Below are 22432 nucleotides of genomic sequence, written 5' to 3'. Positions count from 1 at the left end.
TCCACATTGTGGTCTGTGATGAGATAATAAAATATTTTTCTTTGCTGCAGATAGTTAAAAGTAAAGGTAAAGGGTTGGAAAAATGGGTAAAGTTTCTGATCAGATGTAGTGAGAATTTACTTGCTCTTCCAGATGACATTTGGAAAGGCACAGGATGTCACAGGTTAGTATCTTAAATTGAATAACAAAATAAGCACAAGTTATTTTACAGCTGCTTTAATAATTGATTTGTAAAGTGTTTGCAGTTAATAACAAGTAACAGTTGTTATAATTAGGACTAAGTTATTGGTAGTTATGGAATTCTAGAAGACTGTTCAAGGAAGTGAGTAGAAATAACCAACTAAACTCAGTAGCACTCTTTATCAGCTGAAGAATATTAATGAATTATCAATTAACTAGTTGTTACTTGATATAAATTAGCTATAACTGGAGCTGAACTAGGAGTTTGTGAGTAAGAACATCTTTGTAGCCAGTCAGGAAAGATCTGAACAACAAGCTGCTTTTAATCATGTTGGCTTCAGTGGGACTAATAGCTGAGGCTTCTTGAGTAAGGTCCATATGCACTCTGTGTTTTTTGTTAATGCAAGCTGTAGGACTTCGCTGGCTTCATTTTGTAATACAGTTTCTCTGAGAGCATAAAAATGACCTAACCAAATTAAACAACAGGTCTGGCAGTGGCATGTGCCTGGGGGAGCCACAAGTGGAGGGGGAGTTGGTGGTATTTCCCTGGGAGGTGGTTTCTAGCAGTGTGGAGCTAAGAGACTGCTTGAAGCCAAGGTGAAATTGTCATCTAATGGCTTTTAATGCATTGGCCTTCTATAAAAATGTTTACTTGTTCTTTGAACCTTTGAAAGTTTTGGTATTCACATAATCCTGTAATAATGGCCTTTACGATTTGACTGTATGTTGCATGGGAAATTGTGGACTCTGTTTTGAACCTGCTACTTGATGATGTGGCTTAATGCTTTTTAAGCCTTCTCTTATAACAAAAAAAGTCAATATTAATTTCATATTCATTTTTAATGCCATTTTTAAGTTTAAACCTGTATCATATCCCTCTCATTTGATTGTATTCTAGGCTGAAAAGCTGTAGGTGATCTAGTTCTTTGTATTGAAGGCATATCATACCTCTGGTTAGCCTTCTCTTTTCTAGTTCTACGGTATATGTTTGGAGATCTGGGGAGAGGCCAAACCTGCAAGTAGTATTCAAAAGCCAGGGTCAATTTGGATTTATACAGACATTTTCTATTTTGTTCTCTGCCTTTTCTCACCTAGTAATTTCTTGCATTTTGTCTGCCTCTGACTGCCACTGATTACTGATTGAGTGTTTTAATAGAAATCTCCCTTAGAAATCTCCCTTTTAACTCTGAAATCACTTTCGTGAGAGGTAATAGTTTGTTCAAACCCCTTTGTTGTGAATATGAAGTTAGGATTGCTTTTTGTTACGTGCATCACTTCACATTTCTTCAACCTTAACTTCATCTGCCATTCTTATTGCCTGTTTACTCAGCATCATGAAATCTTTCTGCAACTCTTTGCAGTCAGCTTTTGGCTTTTTTTATCCTGAACACCTTGGACTTTTTCACCTTTGTGTTTACATCTGTTTCTTGAACAGTTTAGAAAATGTGCAACAACCAATTGCCATGTGCTACGCCCTCACGTCCCATCCTAGGACAAAACAGCACTTGCAGACATGAAATGACACATTCATTTTGGTATATGGTCAGACTGAAGCGATATCACAAGGCAAGAGAGGTGCTACCTGTGTTGGTTTGTTCTGCTGTGGATCAGTGCTAGTTAGCCTTTATGAAAGTCTGACTGAATGGCTCCATACCTCACAGCTGGGATGGTCAAGAAAGGGGAGATGGATTACTAGTGGACCAAGCACATCAGCAGGTGTTCTGGTGTGCATTGTTATATGAGGCTGTACACCTGTGAATTTTTCCAGGCATTTATCTGGAAGCATGTGATGAAATCCATAAGTGTATGTGGCCGCCTCAGCTGCTGGGGGGCAGCTCTAACTCCATCTCGAGGTCTCTTCTGCCTCAACTCTAGTTCTTAGCTGGGAAGAAAATGGTGAGAGCCCATCTGTGGCAGGTGCACCCGCCCAATGAAAACAGGGCATCTTGACTGCTGAACTGTAGCAGTTACTGATTGCCCGTGTTCTCAGGGCTTCACTGTAGTTGGGGCCTTTGGCCAATGGGAGACGCTATTGACCACAGATCAGATTCACCTGGGTATAAATGGAGTCCCTTGGGGCACCATTTTGAGCTAGTCCACCCTGGGGCAGTGTGTTGTGGTTGAGGACTCTGCCCTTGGGTTGGGATGCTGCCCAGAGAAACTATTTGAGATGACTTGGGTTGGGATGCTGCCCTCAGAAGTTCCTCGAGGTTGAGAGCCCTCACTTGTTAGGTGAGTGATAGAGTGTTTTGGGTTGTTGTTAAACCCTAGGAAGTTGTTTTGTTCTCCTCTTGTGGACATTTGAACCTGTAATTGAATAGTTGTAGAGGATTAGTTAATTGCATTGATGATAAATTTTTAATTTTCAGTTGTTGTTTGTTTGAGACCCTCTGTAACACCAGCCTTACAGGCTCTCCCACCTCTTGGTTAAATGAGTGCTACCTAGAAATTGCCTGTACATAGAGTTCACTTTTCTGGGAATTTGTTGTTGTAGTTGGTATAATGTCTAAGTACAGTGTAAGTTGGGGATGGGGAGAGGGTGTTGGAAAGGCACAAAGGCTTATGGAATAGGCACTGTGATGGGGATGCATCTGTTTCCTTCTAACTGAGAATGGATGTTGGTTGTTTGCTTCTGCCCCACTGAATGTGTCAAGATTGCTTCCTAGGCTATATATTTGTATCGGCTAGATCTACATATTCATGTGTCAAGCAGCTGTTTAAAAAATTACAACCCACTAGTGGACCTGTGAGGTTAGGGTTTTTCCTGTGCAAAAGCCACATAGGGTCTTCCTAAATATATGTAGCTGTATGTCTGTTTTGTCCTCATTATGCTTCATTCAGCTGATCAAATTTGGACAGCAGGGGTGCTGGCTTTTAATTCTCTGGATTCACCCAAGAGTATCTATTTGAAAAATTGAAATCATCTTTTCCACTGTCCACCTCTGTCAATAAGTGGTTTTAAACAATTATCCTTTTATTTCAGGCTTCATATTACAGATGAGAAGAGACAGCAAGAAGGTTAAGTTAGGAAAGCATTTCTCTTAAGAATATACTTTAATCATGGTCCCAAAAGGAACTGTTTGCTCTGGCTTTTGGTCATGATCAAGTAATTTTTCTACCTTGAAATGAAGTCAGAGTCAATTTTTTTATCTTTTGGGGAGTTTAGGAATGAATGACCTGTGCCCCAGGCAGTGATCAGGGGTGAAGGAACTCTATGACTATCCAGCATAAAGAGTGGGCTCATGTTCAGACTACAGCTCCTTAAACCTGCCTGAAACTTCACTACCAGGGGCTGATCGGCTTCCTAGATTGGAAGTGGTGACAAATGCATCTGAAATGCCAGTTGGCTCTGTAGGAAGTTGGGGATGAGCATGCAAGAAGAAACCCAGCCCAGGGACAGTGTAGGATCCTGCAGGCCTCATTCTCTCTGTTGCCCAGGGAATTATATTTAATGCAGTGAGCCCTTGAGCATTGCTACGGTGAAAACTGTCCTTTCAGTTTGAGGGCTTCAAACCCATGTCTGCCAGATGCCAGCCCCAGCCACAGAGCTGTAAACTCGACTGGAAGGCATCAGCCAGCCTTTCTGTTGAGGAAGAACTTTGTAGCTGAGTTCATTGACTAGAAGGAGTTGTGGTCTCTGTGCCCTGCACTCCTGCACTGTTTGTGCATTTTGCATTCAAGTCATTGAATTAAGGGAGGGAGGGCAGAAAATGGGACAGAGCACAGATAATCCTGAAAGCAGATGTTTTATTAAAATGCATTTAAATTAGTCTTTTAATTCTAGCTTACAAAGGTAAGACAAAAGTTATTTGGCAAGATTCCTTTTCTCCGCGCACACGCTGTCTCCACCTAAATTTTCAACAATGTTTACTGTAAATAAAACAAAGTGGGTATTAAAAATATGTTGGTGAAAATCTGTATTAGTTCTATTTCTCTGGGGATGTATATCTTGAGGATATAGGCAATTCTAACACTTAAGGGACTGAAAAAATGAAAGTGCGTGTACCTTTAGAAGCAGGATTAGTCTTTTAAAGAAAATGACATTTAAAAATGCCACAGTTGGTTAAAAAATATAGCTGTATTCATATTTGGGCTCATTCCTGTTATGAATTACTGCAAAATATTACTAGCATGGTGTGGATAGATAGGTATTTGAGTGGTAGGAGAGGGGAATAACTCAAGCTTTATATAATGATAGCTTCTGGATGGGTTACTACTATCCAGGAAGTGTGTTTGGGATTATGATATTAATTTATGTAGTACCAAAAAAGGATATCAACTGTTAGTAATTAACAGGTGAAAGAACAGAAAATGAACTGGGTATTGTCATTACTGTTTAAATCCATAGTGTGCTTACATTTTGACCATGCACTCTGGTCCCCCCCATCTCAAAAGGGATGTAGAAGGAAAGTATGGGTAGGCTTCAGTGCTGGTGCTCATCAGCCAGGCCACCGGGCAATAAGGGGAGTATGACAGGGGTCTGTGAAACCCTCAGTGGGATACAGGAGTTAAATAAGGATCACTTTTTCCTTTCTGGGTTGGAAAAGAAAGTATGGATGAGAGGCAACCAGCGAAGCTAGCAAGTATCAGGTTGAAAACAGGGCAGCAGCTTTTCACATTTTTGCAGAAAATAAGTTTACATGAATTCTAGGGGCAATTTAATGAAAGAGGTGCCTCTCAAAGGACTATTAAAAAAAAAAAAAAAACCAAACCAAAAACAAACCACCACCAAAACAAAGACCATCACCATCTCTGTATTGGGAGTATCTGAACAGCAACTTGTCTGCAAAAATCCTTCTGGGATGTAGTATGCCCTTACATTGAACATTTCCATAACTACTTAGCGCTTAGGGATATGGTGTAGCTGGGAACTGTCAGTGTTAGGTTATAGGTTGGACTAGATGATCTTCAAGGTCTTTTCCAACCATGATGATTCTGTGATACTTGATTTTCTCTGTTTCAGAGACAGGATGGATCTTTCACCTGATCCGATGTAGCCATTCTTAACAAAACACATGGGAAGGCACCCAGTGCTGTCAAAATACCCATATAGGCATAGATTTAACTTATAAGCATGCTCCAACAAGCACCTTACACTTTGGTACATCCATATGTGAAGATCAAGCGTAGATGGACTAAAAGATGAGCAATATGCTTACCACTTCCTTGAGTTTGAAAAGCAGGAAGATCTTGAGGTCTGAGCAGAAAACTATCCTGGTAATGTGTTGTCCACCTGAAAACTAGATTTATTTTTTTTTCCCTTGTCACTGTTTTTTTAAGGACTGAGTTTAAGTGTTAGCAAATATCACTCCACATCTGTAGATCTGAGAAAAGCAAGTATGCTTTTTAAAAAACAGCACAATTCCATACCAAAGCAAGTGACCTGCTGTGATGGTGCAGTCCTTTTTTTTTTTTTTTTTTTCCTGAGGGTTTGTTGTTTTAAAATGTTTTGTATATGCATGCATATATTTAATGTTTTGCACTCTACAAAACCATCAAGAAGACTTTTGGTCAAATTGTTGGAGTGATGTAAAGGGAAAAGAAAGAATAGAATTAGAATATCACCTACTATCTGGATGGGCTTAATGCAAGGAGAACTAATGGTTGGAAAAAAACTGCCATGCTTGATCTCAGGCTTAGTTCATTATAAGTGTATGTGCAGTTCCCTGTAGAGCTGGATCCTGCAATGTAAGCCTTGACCTGTTGCAGATGCTGAAAGGAATAGGGCAGATGCTATACCTGAACATGCATAATAACACACAGTACGCTTATGTTGCTGGTGGGGTAAAGTGTGTAGCATTGCCTAACCTAAATGAAACCCTGCACTGGGTGAAGTGCTACTCTGCTACTCTCAGTAGTGTTACTTAGTCTAGGCAGAGCTCCTTGCCTAGGTGCTGAGATTGTTCAGGTTGGAGGAAGGAATCTTAATGAGGCATCTCCAAGCTCTTTGGGGTTAAAGGCTATGTCCAGTTCTCCCCCAGGTTTGTAATGGAATCTCATCTGATACATGACAGTAAATTTTCTTTATGTGGTAATGATCCCTACAGCATATCTGAAAAACTCGTCCTTCCATTATCGGAGCCTGCAGCTCCAGGCCTTGCTCATCTTGAGTAACACTTGCTGAAGGAAGCCAGCTATAGTCATAAGGATTACTTATGTGAAATGAGCCTGTTCCCCAACAAGTGTGTAGCCAAGTCCTGTGACTGGAAGGCCTGTGTGTGCAAGCAATCATAGACTTCTGCCTAGAGTTTTGGAGATGTGACAGCAATTGTTATTCAGTGTCTTCCTTGGGACCACATGATGCGATCTAGTGACCTTGTGTACCAAAGCGATGGGGACAGAATGAGAATCTAAATGGCATTGAAGCTTTTTGCTGGTTACTTTATACTAGCATCGAGCTTCATTGCACCTCACTCCAGTTGTGGATTACTCATTTCCAAACTATTTCTTATGCTCTGGTGCGATGGAGAGTCAGTCTTTTAGTTTTTAAAGTTAATTCAAAAGTTTATGAGAAGGAAATCAAGTAAGTGAAGAAAGAAGGAAATAGGATGGTGACATTTTGAACTGATGATTAACTCTGCAGAAATACAGTGGACCAGCTGACATTTTCTTACAGTGCTATCTGGGAGACCTGCCAGTGTGAAATTATATTAGCCAGTCTGTGAACTAACAAGATACGTGGTCTGGTGTTTGCAAGAGAACAAGATTTAGATTGCAGATAGAAGCCTTTATCACCTAATTCCAATGTGAATCAAAAGATAAATGAAAGTACTTTTGTAAAGACACAACTAGTTTTTCTACCAACTAAGACAGGAAATAGTCATAAGTTTTATAGAATAGATGATGCCATTATGAGTATTTCCAGTTGTCTAGGAATCAGACAATTAACAGCAGCTGGTTTTAAGAATCTGATCATGGAAGGATCACAAATGCTGAAGCAACAGAGGTGTTAGGTGTGCATGGAGAGCAAAGAATCCGATGCTCACCTAGTTAGAAATGAATATTCCTGTGACAGCACCGTCTAAGAATATAAAAATCCCAAAAGCATAAAGTAAAAATGATGGGACCTGAAAATAATAGAACCTGGAGGGCCATCCAACTTCCCAGCAATTTTGCATCACGCACAGTAAGAGAAAAGTGGTCCAAATACTGACCCAGTGCAAGTGCTAAATGAGAGAAATTGCTGGGGAAAAATTGGTCCTTCTGGGATCATGTTCTTTTTAGGATCATAAAAATCACTGTGCAGCTTCAAAACATGAACTGAAGCTGCAGTGAGAGTTAAGGGAGGTGCAGATTAGCAGGGAGTGACTGAAATCTCTGGATTTTCAGTGGTTACTATTCCAAAGTTTGCAACAGGAAGTATGCTATTTCAAGTAATTTTTAATTTACCTCGTGATATACTCTCATACTTTCTTTTCACAACCATGAGCATATTGCTTTTTCATATATGTATTTTGAATGACAGATAGGCAGAAAAAACTGGTGCTATTGAGGCTTATACTGCCTTACCTTTCCCTGCAAAGCAAACTGCTCTGAAGGTACTGTGGAGGATGAGAAAGTTGCAAGTGAGGTCTGACAGCCTGCTGGCATTCAATACTCTGTAGGCAACAGGGTCCCTTGGGTTTGAGTGCTATGGGTTTCTGTAAAGAGGATTTTCTGAATGGATTCTTGCATTTGAAACTGGAAGAAAAATGTAAAAATCTAAGTTGGGGAAATGGTGGGTTAGAATAGGTTGAATGGCAGATAACTATGGAAGCACAGATGTACGAATAGACTGGAAAGTGCATTTTGATACCAGGGATGTTATAAACAACTCTATTGTTTTCTCTTTTCCTTTGCTGCTTTTCATAGAATAGTCTGACTTTTCTCTCTTTGTATTCTGTGAAAAGAAACATTTCAGGTTTTGGCTTTGAGAAATCAGTTTTTGATACTTCTTTCTGTGGGGGAAATATTGTTTCTTTTCCTGTGAGAGTGTCTTTGATTTCATAAAGAATAGTGATTTATTTGTGTCCTGTTGTTGATTTATTTCTTAGGGAAAAAAAACTTTAAAATGTTGAAGTATGTAATTCATGATCACTAGTGAGTCACAATTGCAGAACATCCAAGGTTGGGAAGGACTTCTGGGGTTTGCCCGGTTGGGTTTAGGATATCTCCTGGAATAGAGACTCCACAACTTCTCTGGGCAACCTGTGCCAGTGTTTGATCACCCTGACAATAAAAAAGTGGGTTTTTTCTTATGTTTAAATGGGATTTTCTGTATTTCCATTTGTGTCCATTGCATCTTGTATTGTCACTGGGTACTACTGAGAAGAGTGTGGCTTTTTTTACTAGTCTCGCCCCTGCTTCAATCAGGTAGACACACACACATAATATCTCCCCTAAACTTCCTCTTTTCCATGCTAAGCAGTCTCAGTGCTCTCAGCATATTTCAGGTGCTCCAATCCCTTAGTCATCTCTGTGGCCCTTTGTTGGACATGTTCCAATATGTCTCTATCTGTCTTGAAAGACAGCTTAAAAACCAATCATTAGTCTGTGAAAAGAATGACAAAAAATACAGACTGCTAGAGATAGTCTTTGTAAGTTCTAAAACCAGGGTTGTCAGATACTCAGTCAAAACTGGAATTTGAGGGAATACATCAGTAAATCATTATAAATGAGTAAATCGCTGCCTTCTCTAAATCCCATTGCACAGATGGAAATTTGTTATGCCTTTTCAGTAATATTGTTCTGACATGATACCTGATACACTTCTCAAGGGAGGAAAAAGGGCTGGAAAAAGAATAAAAAACCCAAACCTGACCCCAAACTAGATCTTTATGAATGTGTTATCTTAGTACTGCAATAACTAATAACTAAAGGAGTGGTCCAGAGTCCTTACTTTGATATTTTCAGGATCTTAAAAGTGGGACTGCTAGATAATACTACTAGAGCTAAACAGCTGATAATATGTTCACTTGAGGAAAGTGGTATTACTTCCTAGGCAGGTGAGCTATAGTAATATTGAAACAGTGGAAATGAAGATTGGATTCTGAAAAGTGTGCAGCTTCCAATGATTGCTGTAAACAACGCCATTTAAAAAAGGTAGCTTTTTGGAGGCATGGAAATGAGAGCTAAGCTTTATAGAAAATCTATTCTGGATGACTTCATTATTTGAAAAGAAAAAAAAATGCTGGTAGTGATTTTGCATTAACTAAACAATATGAGCCAAATATAAATATTTCACCAAGAGCTGAAGGCAAGTTGGGAAGTGTTGTTAGAATAGGGGAGTAAACAGATGCCAGCAAACATGGTAGTGACAAGGCTAGCTCTCCAGCGGGAAGGCAGAATAGGAACTGCAGATGAATGGAGAATACCATTGGTCCTGGCCTGAGAAGAGTAACCTGGCATGTGGGGATTCTATTAGGCTTGCTCTGAGGCACAGTGAAGAAATGAAGTTGCTATTTATGGCCCAAGGGAACCTTATCCTTGAGGTGTGTGGTATGAAAGATTATATGCACATTTCCAAACTGCAAAAATAATGACAGTTGTGAGGGTTGGAGAAATCCCTGTGCTATATAGCTCAGGGTGGAACTACTGTTGCCATTGATGCTGAGATACTGCCACCTTAACAGCATGTTGAGGTTTTTCTGACCTTGAAGTACCCTGATATCAGTGAACTCAGACTGTCTTGAACATTCCTTTGTAAAGTGTGCTCCAGATGTGATGTCAGGTTCCCCAAATTATAAAGTTTCCTCTTTCACAAGGTACCTTTCCTTCCCTCCCCAAAGGGTTTGGTGGTTTGAAACTGTCTTTCCTTCATACATCTGCCCACATAATACACTGAATCAGTTGCTCAAACCTCTGATCCATCAAGTGAACCAAGACAGGGTGTGAGCCCTTCCTCCCACACTGAAAAGTATATCCAGAAAATTATTTGAGGGGGAAAGAAACAGGTGGGGGAGGTATAACTTGTATTAAGATGATTAGCTGGAGTGGAGCCAGCTGAAGTCCAGGAGGAGCAGGGTCTGCTGTAATGTTTGCAGGCAGCTTGAAGGCAGTATAAAGAGAAGGTTTCTAGACCTGAGAAAAAGTACCAATATTTTGAGGATGGGCATGGGATTAATGTAGAATGATTCGATAGGTCTTCATCAAAAGGATTGGCTCTAATCTGTTGCTTAAAAAAAAAAAAATAATACCCCTAGGCTAGAGCTCTCAATTTAACTTATGGTAAATTCCCCCTTTTACAGAAGTTGCAGGTGCTTATGTTTGAGTACACTTCAATGGCTTGCAGGCTGTTACAGGAGAGAGGGCAAAGAACTAACGGTGAAAGCAGTTACTTGTGTGATTCAGTCTTGTTTCTTTCTAGAAAATGAAAAGCGCTATGCCTGGATAGAGGAAGAATCAAACAGCAGGAGAAAGAATCGAATGGCAGGACTGTCAAAGGTCCAAGACTTCTTTTTTTCTTCCCCACACACAGTACTCAACCTGAAAAACTTTCACACTAGAATTTCCTCGAGGCTTGCTTTGTTTTCATTTGGAGTATTTCTGTGCTTCTCTGGATTTGCTTGCTCCCTGTACCACACAGACATATCTGCCTAAATTGATCAGTTTCTGGAAGTCTAGTTTGTAAGAGCATTTCCCTTAAAGTTTTGGGTTTTCTATAACACAGAGGTTTATTAGTAATGTCACACTCAAGGTAAGCTTCATGTTCTTCATTTTTACCCGTCATCAGAAACTATTTTCACTATCAACATGGTACAAGAAATTAAGTAGCATACAAAATATTTAAAACATATTGGCCATGTATTGCAATACATTTTTTCCCTATGAATTCTTGTCACCTTCTTTAATGAAGTGGTTTTTGCATGTTTTGGGAAGGTTTTCTTTGAGCAAGGTTTTATGGTACATTGGTCGTTCTTTGCTTTTTTTGACACTGAAATTTCTGTGTCCTGCTGCCTGATTTAGCCAAAGGCAGCAATGTACAATTAAAGGACTGGCAGCCACTGTGGGGTCAGCTAACAGGATCTCAGGCAAGGCTCACTGAATGCAGCGGATTAGCTAGGGTGGCTTGTGATCAGGTTATGATCATCATAACTTGTTGTGTTGCAATTATTAAATGTGCCTACAAGTCCTGCATGAAGATCATCATCTTGCTATTCTCAGTGGACTTTCCTTTTACCCTCTATTGTTGGTGTATGCATGTGGTTTTGAAGGAATAAGAGGATGTGAAATTGAGATGTGTGGTTTTACTTTCCTTTAATCACATTGGAGATTTGGCTTTAATGATGTGTTTCTTTGACATTCTTCCACACAAAGTAACTTTCTGCCTTGTGAAGTTGTCTGTGTGTACCAAGTAATTTCTTTCTTGGGAACCTCATTTGCCATCTATGCTGGTAGCTAGGTATTAGGTAGTCATTTTGCAGCTATATGAAAGCTAAATCAAAGTTACCGCGGGTGATTCATAGAGGGAATGTTTCCCTTCTCTTTAGATACAGGGAGATGATGTCTGATTAACTGGCAGGTCTTCATTTTTGTATTTTAGGAAGATATCGTTCAGGTCCAAAGTAGGGCAGATGCTTATTGTTTCAGTTGGAATTAAAATGCAAACATGTATTAATGTTCCCTCTGGGAGCACAGAACACAGTAATCAGAGATCATAAACGTGCTTACCTTAGAGGAAGGACGGAACAAACCCCAGCTTTTTCTTAAGTGTCTTCTGGATGCAGGTAACTTTTACTAGATACAATTTTGTTATACAGCCACCCAGAAGGGGATTCTGCAGAAGTGCGTAGGTGTGGAAAGTGTGTGCTTCGTAGGACTGTGGAGAATTTTTTCTGAAAATGTGTAAATTAATTCCAAATTTACCTGTTGTTTTTCTCATGTGAAATTGTTTACAGATGGATTACAAAAAGCCAATATTGAAGCTTACTAAGGAAGGTGAAGGCAGGGACGATGCTCAGGTCGTATTAATTTCCTGTTCAGAAACTGTGTGTACACTCTGTGCTTAATGTTGTATTTTGGGGTTGATTTTAAGATGACACATGATGGAGCTTTGAGCAGTGCTCTGCTTCTTCCCCATCTCTGACATTCTTTATGCAGTGCTGGTACTAGACACAGGGAGCTGCACCACTTTAAAGGAGACATCTCTTGCTGCTTCTGCACCCTGTCGCTCAGCAGCTCTGCCTTGGGAAAAAGGAAACCATCTGCTGGAGCAGCACAGCTGACACCAGGGTCTTCTGCTGCAAAGCAGACAGAGTGTCCAAATCTCGCTTGCTCAGAAGTAAACAGGGGTCAGTGAAATGATTCAGTACAGATGAAATAAATGGGAATGAAGTTCCTAATTTATCTTCCACAAGCAGAACGTCTCCAGCTTCAAAGAGCAATGCCTCTTTCTGACTTCTACCCCATCCTGTGGTGGCAAGTGGAGAAGGCAAAACCCCCTTCTATGTTATTGTTAGTAGTGCTGCTCCACAGAGTATTAAACAATCCTTCTTCTTAGTATCTGGAAAGCCTTTTGCTGTCAGTGAATATGTTGAATAATAGTTTGGCTCTCAATGAGAGGACACCTCTAGGTGGAAATGGAATAGTCTAGCTTTCAACTGGGACATGATGGTGCAATCTAAGTGCTGGACTTGAATATATTTAAAACATTCAGTATTTTAGACTTATTGTTGCCTCAGACAGGCAAACCGTGAACAATGTGTTGCCACAGCAACAGGAGTCTGATGCTTTTTGGGATTCAGCTGACAATGTTTTGAATACTATTTTCAGCTAAGTGCATGTAAAATAACTGCAATTTGTAGAAGCTGTAATAACTACTTTAAATGCATTTATGCCTGAAGAGAATTTTTTATACATATGTATTCCTTTAAACTGATCCAAGGAGTTAAGGAAATTGTTTTAAAATGCTCATTACCAACATATCTAGACTATTTCAGTGGTTAAAATCTATCAAAATAATCTTTCAGCAGTCTTCACTTTTATTTATTCTTTGCCTAATATCATGTACTTAAAGTAATCTTCATTCATTTTTAACTACTGATAAAAAGTACAAAAAATGAGAACTGTTAAACACCTTCCATGAAAAGTACTTTCTAAATCTCAGTTCAGTCACATGTAAGAGAATAAATTGTGTGCCGTTTGCACAGTGCAATTTGGCACCCATATCCACTGTGGCAGCAAAACTAGGTCAAGATTAAAACATCCTCATTTCAAATCGAACTATTTATTTGAACATATTAGTTCACTGCAGAGCTGATCATCTCCCTCATGGTTTTCACACCTACAGCCTGTTACAAATGGTGTGAATGCCTTTCAAGCTGCAATAAAATAGTCTCTTGCCAGGGAGGGTAAAAAGCCTAATTTTTAATATTCTAATATTAAATAAACGTGGGTTTCTTCAGTGCACTCAAAGGCTTCCTTTAGTTTAGATTTCCATTTGGCTGAGCAAGGAGTGAAGTTCAATAATGTACCGTGTTGGCTTAAGGTCTGAGCACCTCTGAGTCCCTGAAGCAGAAGATGCAGGTGAGCATATCCAAAGGAGGTGATGATGTGAGATCACTTTCCTTTGCAAACCTTAAGCAGACCAGAACTCACTGGGTCTGGAGAGTATTGCTGAGATCATCTTCTGGACTGTTTCAGCCAGGCACTATACTGTCCAAGTGGGATGTGGGCAGAGAGAGGCTGACCTTCTGTGAGATGCACTGATCACTGGAGGTATGCATATGTGGTTAGAAGACCCTAGCACTTGACAACAGCTTTGCCAACCCATTTTTATTGAGATTATTAGAAGGTAAGACCCCAGATTTCTGCATGTGGTTTGGTGAAAGCAGAGCTATGCTCTGCAATCAGAGTAGATGTTTCTACATGAGTAACTGTCCATTTCAACTTGGAAAGTTATGGTATTCTATAGATATGTGGGTGCTCAAGTTTGGTTTTTCTCTTGCTGCTTCCATGAATCTACCTGTGGGCAAAACAACTAGTATTCAGATATTGCAGGCACAAAAAACCTCACTTGTCTACCAGTGACTGCCATACTGAAACTTCAGAGTCCAACACAGGTTAAAGTTTTGTTATTTGACTAATTCTGTAGCTGTGTATAGTGGGGTTTTGGTGGTGGTAGAGGCAGGTGCAGCGGTGGCCCCTGGCGAGAAGCTTCTCAAAACTCCCCCAGCTCCAGGTTAGACTTGCCTTTGGCCAAGGCCAAGCCAATTAGTGATGGTTGCTGTGCCTCTGTGATAACGTATTTGAGAAGGGGAACTGGGGAAGAGGAGGGGTTGTGAGGGAAATAGCTATGCAAACACTCAGACCAGTTGAAGAAGGGAGTGGAGGGAGGTACAGAGACTCCCTGCAGCCCATGGTGGGAGGGCAGGCTGTGCATCTGCAGCCCATGGTGGTCATCAGTGGAGCAGATGCCCATCCACAGTCTGTGGAGGACCCCATGCTGGAGCAGGTGGTTGTGCCCGAAGAAGGCCGGGACTCTGAGGGAAGCCTGCACTGGAGCAGTCTGTTGCTGGGAGTATTGCAACACATGGGAGGGGCGCACGCTGGAGCAGTTTGTGAAGAACTGCAGCCTGTGGGAAGGACTCATGTCAGATGAAGTTCATGGAGGACTGTTGTCTGTGAGAGGGACCCCATGCTGGAGCAGGGGGAGAGTGTAAGGAGTACTCCCTCTGAGGAAGAAGGAGCAGCAGAGACAATGGGTGATGAACTGACTGCACCCCCTGCATGGCTGGGGGGAAGGAGGCAGAGAAATCGGGGGCAAAGTTGAGCCTGGGAAGAAGGGAGGGGTGGAGGGTAAGTGTTTTTAAGATTTAATTTTATTTCTCACTGTCCAACTCTGATTGGAAAATTATGTGGTGGTGGTGGTGTTCAAATTAAACTGATGTTCCTTTTTCTTCCCCTAAGGAGTCTGTCTTTTGCCCATGACCATAATTGGTGAGTCATCCCTCCCTATCTTTATCTGATCCCTGAGCCTTTTGTTTTATTTTCTCCACCCCATCCCTGAGGGTGAAGGAGTGAGCAAGTGGCTTCCTGGTGCTCAGTTGCCCTCTGGGCTCAAACCAGGACACCATGTTGATCTGAAAGTAAAGTACTGCTTACTACAGGCTATTTTAATGCTAGGTTGGGCTTACTGGAGTCGTGTCATTGCTGCAGAAGACCATAACTATAGTAATTGCACAAGTCACTTCTTTAGGATATGGTTTGAAAAAAAACAATTAGGGGAGAAAATAAAAGAATAATAAAAGCTTCCTTGCATAGAAACTTTATCTTCTAACAGAAGTATTCTTTGAGAATCTGGCAGACAAGAATATCTGTAGAAGGGGAATTAAAGCAAATTGATTTTATTTCTGGTTTTAGGATGACTGCATGGGAGCCTTTTGGGTAAAGTATTCTCTGAGCTCCACAGTACCTTATGATGTATGTCACTGCAAGGCACTAATGCACTTTTTCAAGGAGGTTGGTGTTTAAGCTGCAGGAGCAGCTCAGGCTCTGAACAATCGCATGTCATTCCTGAAATCTGACAAAACTAAGAAGCAGCATAACACATTGTGAGCATTAAGTGAATATGAAGAACAATATTTCTGTGTAAGCAGGGACAGGGCAAAATGAAGTGGTTTTTTCCTTTTGTGTGTCTTTCTGAAATTATTCACTGCTCCTCTGTCAATTAACTTGCTTGTAAGTTCAGAGGTAGAGCTCTTCCTTTGAATGACTGTTACTATGCATTGCTATGAATAATTAAGGGTGAGGTCTACCATGCATTGTTCCAAGTTGATGTTGAAATAATTATATTACTGTTGATACCTATGGAAACCGGCATAAGGCAAAAGGCTGTTGTAGGTTCATAAATCCATTGTTTACCCCAAAGGTAGCCCTTCTTACTGGTTACCATTTTCTTTCCTGATCCTTGTGCTGTCCTCTGATTTTTTTCCAAACAATTATCAAGAATAAAGCTGAAATAAATAGTGTATCTTTAAGAAAGTCATCCTTCAAAAGGACAGAAGCTTTTATTTTTTGAAGAAGAAAATGCCCAGTTGAAACTTCAAAGGGATAACTCCACAGAACTGATTGAGTTCCTAATGCTTGAAAACACATCAAAGACTCCTGAACTTATAATCTTCATATTTTATTCATGAGCTCCTTGGAAATTAATCAGCATCAGTGAATTTACAAACAAGACGCAAAGGAGGAGCTTTTAGAAAAGAGTCCTATTTTAATGAGGGATGGGGAAACCTACTATAAGAAACTATAGTAATCAATACTGATGTAAGGAGAGGAGTATAGTGCCTGACTAGATTAGGAAGTAGTTTAGCCTTTAACTGCTGTGTCTTTGTTTGCAATCCAGGCCTGATGAACAGCAAGCCCATGTGTGTGTGATGAGTCAGCTGGCAAGGCTGCAAGTCACTTTTTTCTACTGCAGGGCTGTCCACATCATAAAATGCCTACTTTTTATGGGTCTTGTCTCCAGTGCTGATTGAGGTTGAAGGCTAAATTTTTTTTTCAGCCTGAAGAAATGTGTCCACATGTCCTTGATCCAGCACTGACATGATTTCTGATCTAAAATGTTTTTGGAATGACAGGTTGATCCTGGTTGGAGAGGTACTCACTACCTGGTGCTTGGGGCTCTTCTCACACTTCAGTTTGTGTGAAGTTGTGCAGGTCACATTATCCAGTTTTCAGAATTGAGATGTTGATGCCAGCCTTGTGTAAGGCACCTTGAGATCTAATGAAGGCAAATGCTGTGCAAGAGATCTAATTTCTTCTTCTGAATGAGCTGGTTTGTGTTCTGAATTTGTAGTTTGAAAACTGAGATGATCTACAAGCTCAAGTCTTGCAGAAAGGAGTTTTTGGACAGCATGATCAAAAGGTCACCTAGACCAGTCTTCTGTCTAAGGCAGGATGAACTATTCCTTTTTCCCAGCAAGCATGTCTAATCTGTTATAGATACTCTGTGAGAGAGAGAGAGAGACTGATCTTCGCAGTGCTTCTTAGTTCACATAGGTATGAGGAAAAAGCTTTTTAACCATTAAAATGGACTGGAATTGCCAGAAGAAAACCCTTCATCCCCTATCCACTGCTCTTTCAGAGATGATACTTGGCCCTTCTAAAGTCTGTTAGCAGACGTAAATGGAATACAGCAAAATAATTTGTATTTTTTTATCATCTTTTCCCCAGGTTTGGATAACTGTCACACTGGGCAATTCCACAGGAGTATCTGACTACATCTCTGATTTTAGTCACTCAGTTTGGTTAGTTGACTGCACTGCCTACAGTCTTTGCATGGCTAAGGGTGTGGATCCTCCATGGTATTCTGAAATATGCCCAGTTGCTTCTTTGAAGTGGGCTCTGAAGGAGCTTCTGGAATAACACTAGAGGATGAGCCAACAGGTTTTGTCAGCTGTTGTGGTCAGCCAAGTTTGGTTAGTGTGAGCACTTCCTGGGAGAAGCTGTCAGAGGTTCCTGCTGCCTCTTGCTCAGTAGCTTTTTATCAGTGAGGGTGCTGTTACTCTTTGAAATGCCTTTTCCTACTCTGTCCTTCTGTCAGAGAACCTTTAGATCCTTTTTTCTGATTTCATGGACTGATTTCTTTGTTTATCTTAAATATTGTCCTTTTTCTACCCACTCCCAGGTCTTTTCTCCTACAACAATGTTCTAAAAATATGGACCCAAGAAATTAATGTCTGCTTACTTCCATGTCCCCAAAGAGTGAAAATTAAGATGTAAAAACAAGTCTTTATGCTTTGTTCTTCCTCATTTGTTCTGCAGCACTGAGAAATTGAGATGTTAATGGGCAGGGCAGCAGTCCAGATATGAGCCTAGTGCAGAAGGTGCTTGCTGGAAGTATATATGATTTCATGCCTGCATTTGTCATTTGTAGCTTAATGTTTAAGGAAAGACACTACATTTTTCTGGGAGCATGGGATCAATTGAAAAACTTGACTGCAAATAAAGAGATCTGGCATATACTGTTCCAGAGACGCTAACCTCCTTTTTTTTATTCTTGCTCCTCTTTCATCTTGCAAGCTTAGCCATGATCTTTACCTTTTGTATTTAATGCTTGGAGAATGCAGACTTTCTAAGACCAGTGTCTTTCAAAATGACTGGAATTTCTAAAGCTGGCTATTCTAGTTGTTTAGGAAGTCTAGTAATCTTTAATTGTTCATTTATATAGTAAAATAAAGCTCTTACAGATCTCTGGGAGAGGAAGAAAATGTTAAAATTGGAGCAGCTGATTGCTGAGAGGGCAGCACACCTTCCTTCTCTGCAAAGAGCTCTGGATAGGAAAATGTTCAGTGAAATCTCTGCCACCTATCTGGTTAGGGACAGCTGTTACTGTTAGTCAGGATCACCAAGTAATTGGCTTATACTTTCTTATGAAAATAAGTATGGTTATTCCATATTCATACAATACACTGAGGTAGTTTAATGATTTACTATCAAAACTTTTTTTCATTTACAGGGAATCTTTATTTGTATTACCTTAAGGTCCATTAACAGGTTCTCACTAAACTTTGTTGCACCTTTCGATTTAATGTCACGGTTTACTGAATTTGCTTATACGTAACTTTTTCAGAGGTCTTAATATATGAAGTCTTGGTAAGGACCTCCAGCAACTTTCTGGAATGTTATGCAGTACTTGTTGGTTGTCTGATGTTGACAGTGAAAGCTCTGCCTATAGCTTTCTCACATTTTTGTAGCACTTCAGCCTAATTCCATTGAGCGGGTTTTCACTCTATTGGGAAATACACCTAGAAGGCTTTAGACATTTGAGTTTTGCTGAGGAATGCATGTCCATTCTTCTCCTTTATTGTCACTTCTTACATCCAACAGCTGAGTTTGGCAAGTGAATATATGGGATAAACCCAGTGACAGACTGTCCTGCCTCTCCCTGCCTTGTGTCTGTTTCCTCTGGTCCTACTTGCCTGTCTTCTCATTTCCTTTCAAAAGGAGTCAATTAGCTGATGTTGGTAAGTACTACATACTGCAAAATAGTGACTTTGATATATAAAGAGCTGTAATGGTGACCTCTTGCCTGAAGAGGCACGCCAGCTTGGTTGTCTGAAGTGTTCATGGCTTGTTCTAGAAGAGTTATAACTAATCTTTTAGCTGTCCTTGTGTCACCTTTCTTGCAAGCAAAGCATTCCCATGAGATGCACTGTGTCCTTGAAGCTGTTTCCTCTATCCAGTGTGGTGTTCATCGCTCCAGCAAAGGTCTCCCTCAAAACACTGCACATAGTGAATTGTCCCCAGTAAGATGCATGCTAAACACTTTTTAGTGTATAGAGTCCATGTTGGATGTGAACCAACAAAGCAAAAACTAGAAGAAAAAATAGTTTAACGTGTGTTGTATCCCATGTGTTTGTTATGAAGCTATGGGGATATGACTTCTGTGGGCCTCTGCAGATAGGGCTGGGAATATCATAGAGCACTCTGTGTAACTCAACGTGATGGTCTGTCTGGAAGGTAGGTTCTTTCACATCTGCACCCCTCCCAAGTTACTTCAAGGCTACTCACATGGCATATTCCATTCCCTTGAAATACACCTTTTTGTTTACAATATGTACTTTAATTCACCCACAACAGAAGCCTATATTGTCTAGCCTTGTGGTTTTAATGATTGCCTGTCTGGATGAATAGTGAAATATACCCGAACAAGACTCCTAAACTTATTTTGCCATAGGAGCTTCTTCTACGCATTCTGACAGTTTGTGGGGTTTGATGAATGATTTCAGTGATAGCTGTAGAGAAAAACTTTATTTCTGTAGCAGAGTGGATTTCAAGAAGAGATCTGATCCAAAACACATGCAGCTCTTACCCTGGGGGTTATGCATAAAAACAAAACCTATGCAGCTAACTGTTCCCCCAACAACAGCAAACTTCTGATGCGGCCTTTTCAGAGCTGTTACCCAGGGTTAGAATAAGACTATTACATGGCTTTTAACATAACACTGCCTTTAATAGGAGAAATTGCTATTGTATGGAAGAGCTTCTAGGACACCGTAAAAAATATTTGACAAAATCATTTGGCAGTCTCACTTTGCATGAAACTTCAATGGCACATTTAACTTTTGACTTCCTAGTAATGGGATTTTCTTTCTGCCACAAAACATTATTTTTTTGTCTTGGCTCAGAATAGATCCAGCTGGTGCTGGGTAGTGGAGTAAGTGCAATGTTATTCACTGAAGTCTGGTGCTAGATCTGTTTCTGTGTGGGGATTTCATGGGAATGGAGTCTCTGAAATACATGCTGGCTTGTTTCTTCCCTTTTCTCCTCCCCTCGCTTTTCATTGCATGTACAAAAATTCTCCATCAGCTGTGAAATCACTTGTGAAATTTAAAGTTGCAGATCTGTTCAAACAGTGAATCTACCTTGAGTGTAGCTTTTAAAAGTACTGTTAAAGTAGCTAGCTAAGTGAGTTTAGTATGCACATGACACCGATAGGCTCTTAATGCTGTATTTTAGTGCTTCAAATCTGCTTACCCGAGAAGTGTGTCCATGGTATTAATATTTATAGCCAAGGCCCTCAAAAACCTTAGAATGCAAATGATTCAGGATACAACTAAGGTTATTTCCTGTAGATGCACTGCTGAATCCGTTGTAGCAGAATGAAGTCAGTACTTGTATGTGGCCAGATATCTAGAATTGGAAAATCAGCCATAAAATTCAATCTATGTTGAGATCTAGCTTTCAAAATAATAGACACAATTATACAAATTACTTTGACAGCCATAATATATCTGTCTGCAGCCATTCCCTTTATTCCATACCAGATGCCTGCTTTCAAGATGAAAACACTGCAGAAGATCTGCAGGAGAGCAGAGAAATATGAATTAATACGTTTCATAAGGTGGGTGGAGGGAAGGAACATGAAGGTTGCTTGGTACTCTGTAAGTATTTGCAGTCGTTATGGGGAATAACTATTCTAGGTTTATTTTGGTTTGAAACCAAATTTCCTCTGTGTGCTTTAGGAAGTACTGGCAGTTTAACACATCTGGTACTTGCTACCAAGAAAGTGACATAGAGTATTGAGGAATTAATGAGGTGTCTTAACAGTTGGAAGCACAATGATGTTTTTAATTACTTTGCACAATGATTTTAAACTATTGGAGCAATCCATGCTTTAACAGCTTTCACATTTCTATGGGATTAGGTGTTAGGCATGTTTAAAGCAATTTTGCAGTCAAATGTTGTAGGTGTTAATTAATGTAAGAATGACCAAGATTTGCTTGTGTACTCAGCAAAGACCTGAACTCAGATCAAGAAAAATTAGAGAAAGGCTGGTCAAGGCTAGTACAACCAACTTTACAGTAGACTGCCCGTCTGCAGCTTAGGCCTGAGGCATCCAAACTGTATTATAAAAAGCAAAAAGCAGTAAAAGGCAGTTATCAGCACAAACATTGGATTTGGTGCATTCATTTTGCTGTCAAATGTACTTACGTTGCAATGCAGGTGGCTTACGCAGCTTTCTGCCATGGTCTTGTTTCTCACTACCAGGGTGCTGAGGGAGGAGGGACAAGGATATTTCTTCTTTGTCCAAATGGTCCCAGGCCAGTAACTTGAATTTCTCTTTTCAGGCTCACATTTCTCTGGTTAGACTCCTTTCTAGAAACATTCCTCTTTATTCAGTAAATGATGTCAGGGAGAGATACAGCCCCTCTCAAGGGAAGTCTTGGGTAGGAACCCTCTTGAGAACTCCTAACACAGGCCTTACCTAAGCAGCATCTGAAGTCTCTACTCATAAGCAAAGCTGTTGTTGCTTTGGCATGCTGATCCCTCCTCTTTTAAGCAAGAATTGACAAGAAGATATAATTCATAGCTGGAGGAGTTGCTCTGCTTATATGAAATAATTGCTTGTATAGAAGAAGGATGGGTTCAGTGTGTGAAGGGAGAGAGGAATATCCTTCAGTAAAGATGCCAGCAGGATATGAAATCCCAGCTGTTTTATGCTGGCTTGTGAGTTTTAGAGGAGCCAAAGGATGAAGGAGATTCCCCTGAAGTCTTAAGTGGGGGATTGTTAGTCCTGAGGGGTATGGAGAGGACTATGGATGCTCTGAGTGATGGACTGATGGCCTTTAATGGAATAACTATCAAGCAAATCTAAGCTGCTGGCTTGCTTATAGAGGGGCTTAAGGAGAGAGATTTCTAGCACAGCAGTTTGTCATATGACCAAGCCATGATACTCTGATACCAGTGTAAAATCTTGAGTAACCAGATTTCAAAAAGGACTTTTACTATCCTTTTATTCTGAGAAACCAGGAGAAAATATGATTTT

The sequence above is a fragment of the Strix aluco genome, chromosome 4 (assembly GCF_031877795.1).
Source record: "Strix aluco isolate bStrAlu1 chromosome 4, bStrAlu1.hap1, whole genome shotgun sequence".
Classification (NCBI taxonomy): Eukaryota; Metazoa; Chordata; class Aves; order Strigiformes; family Strigidae; genus Strix; species Strix aluco.
This window is presented reverse-complemented; position numbering follows the sequence as displayed.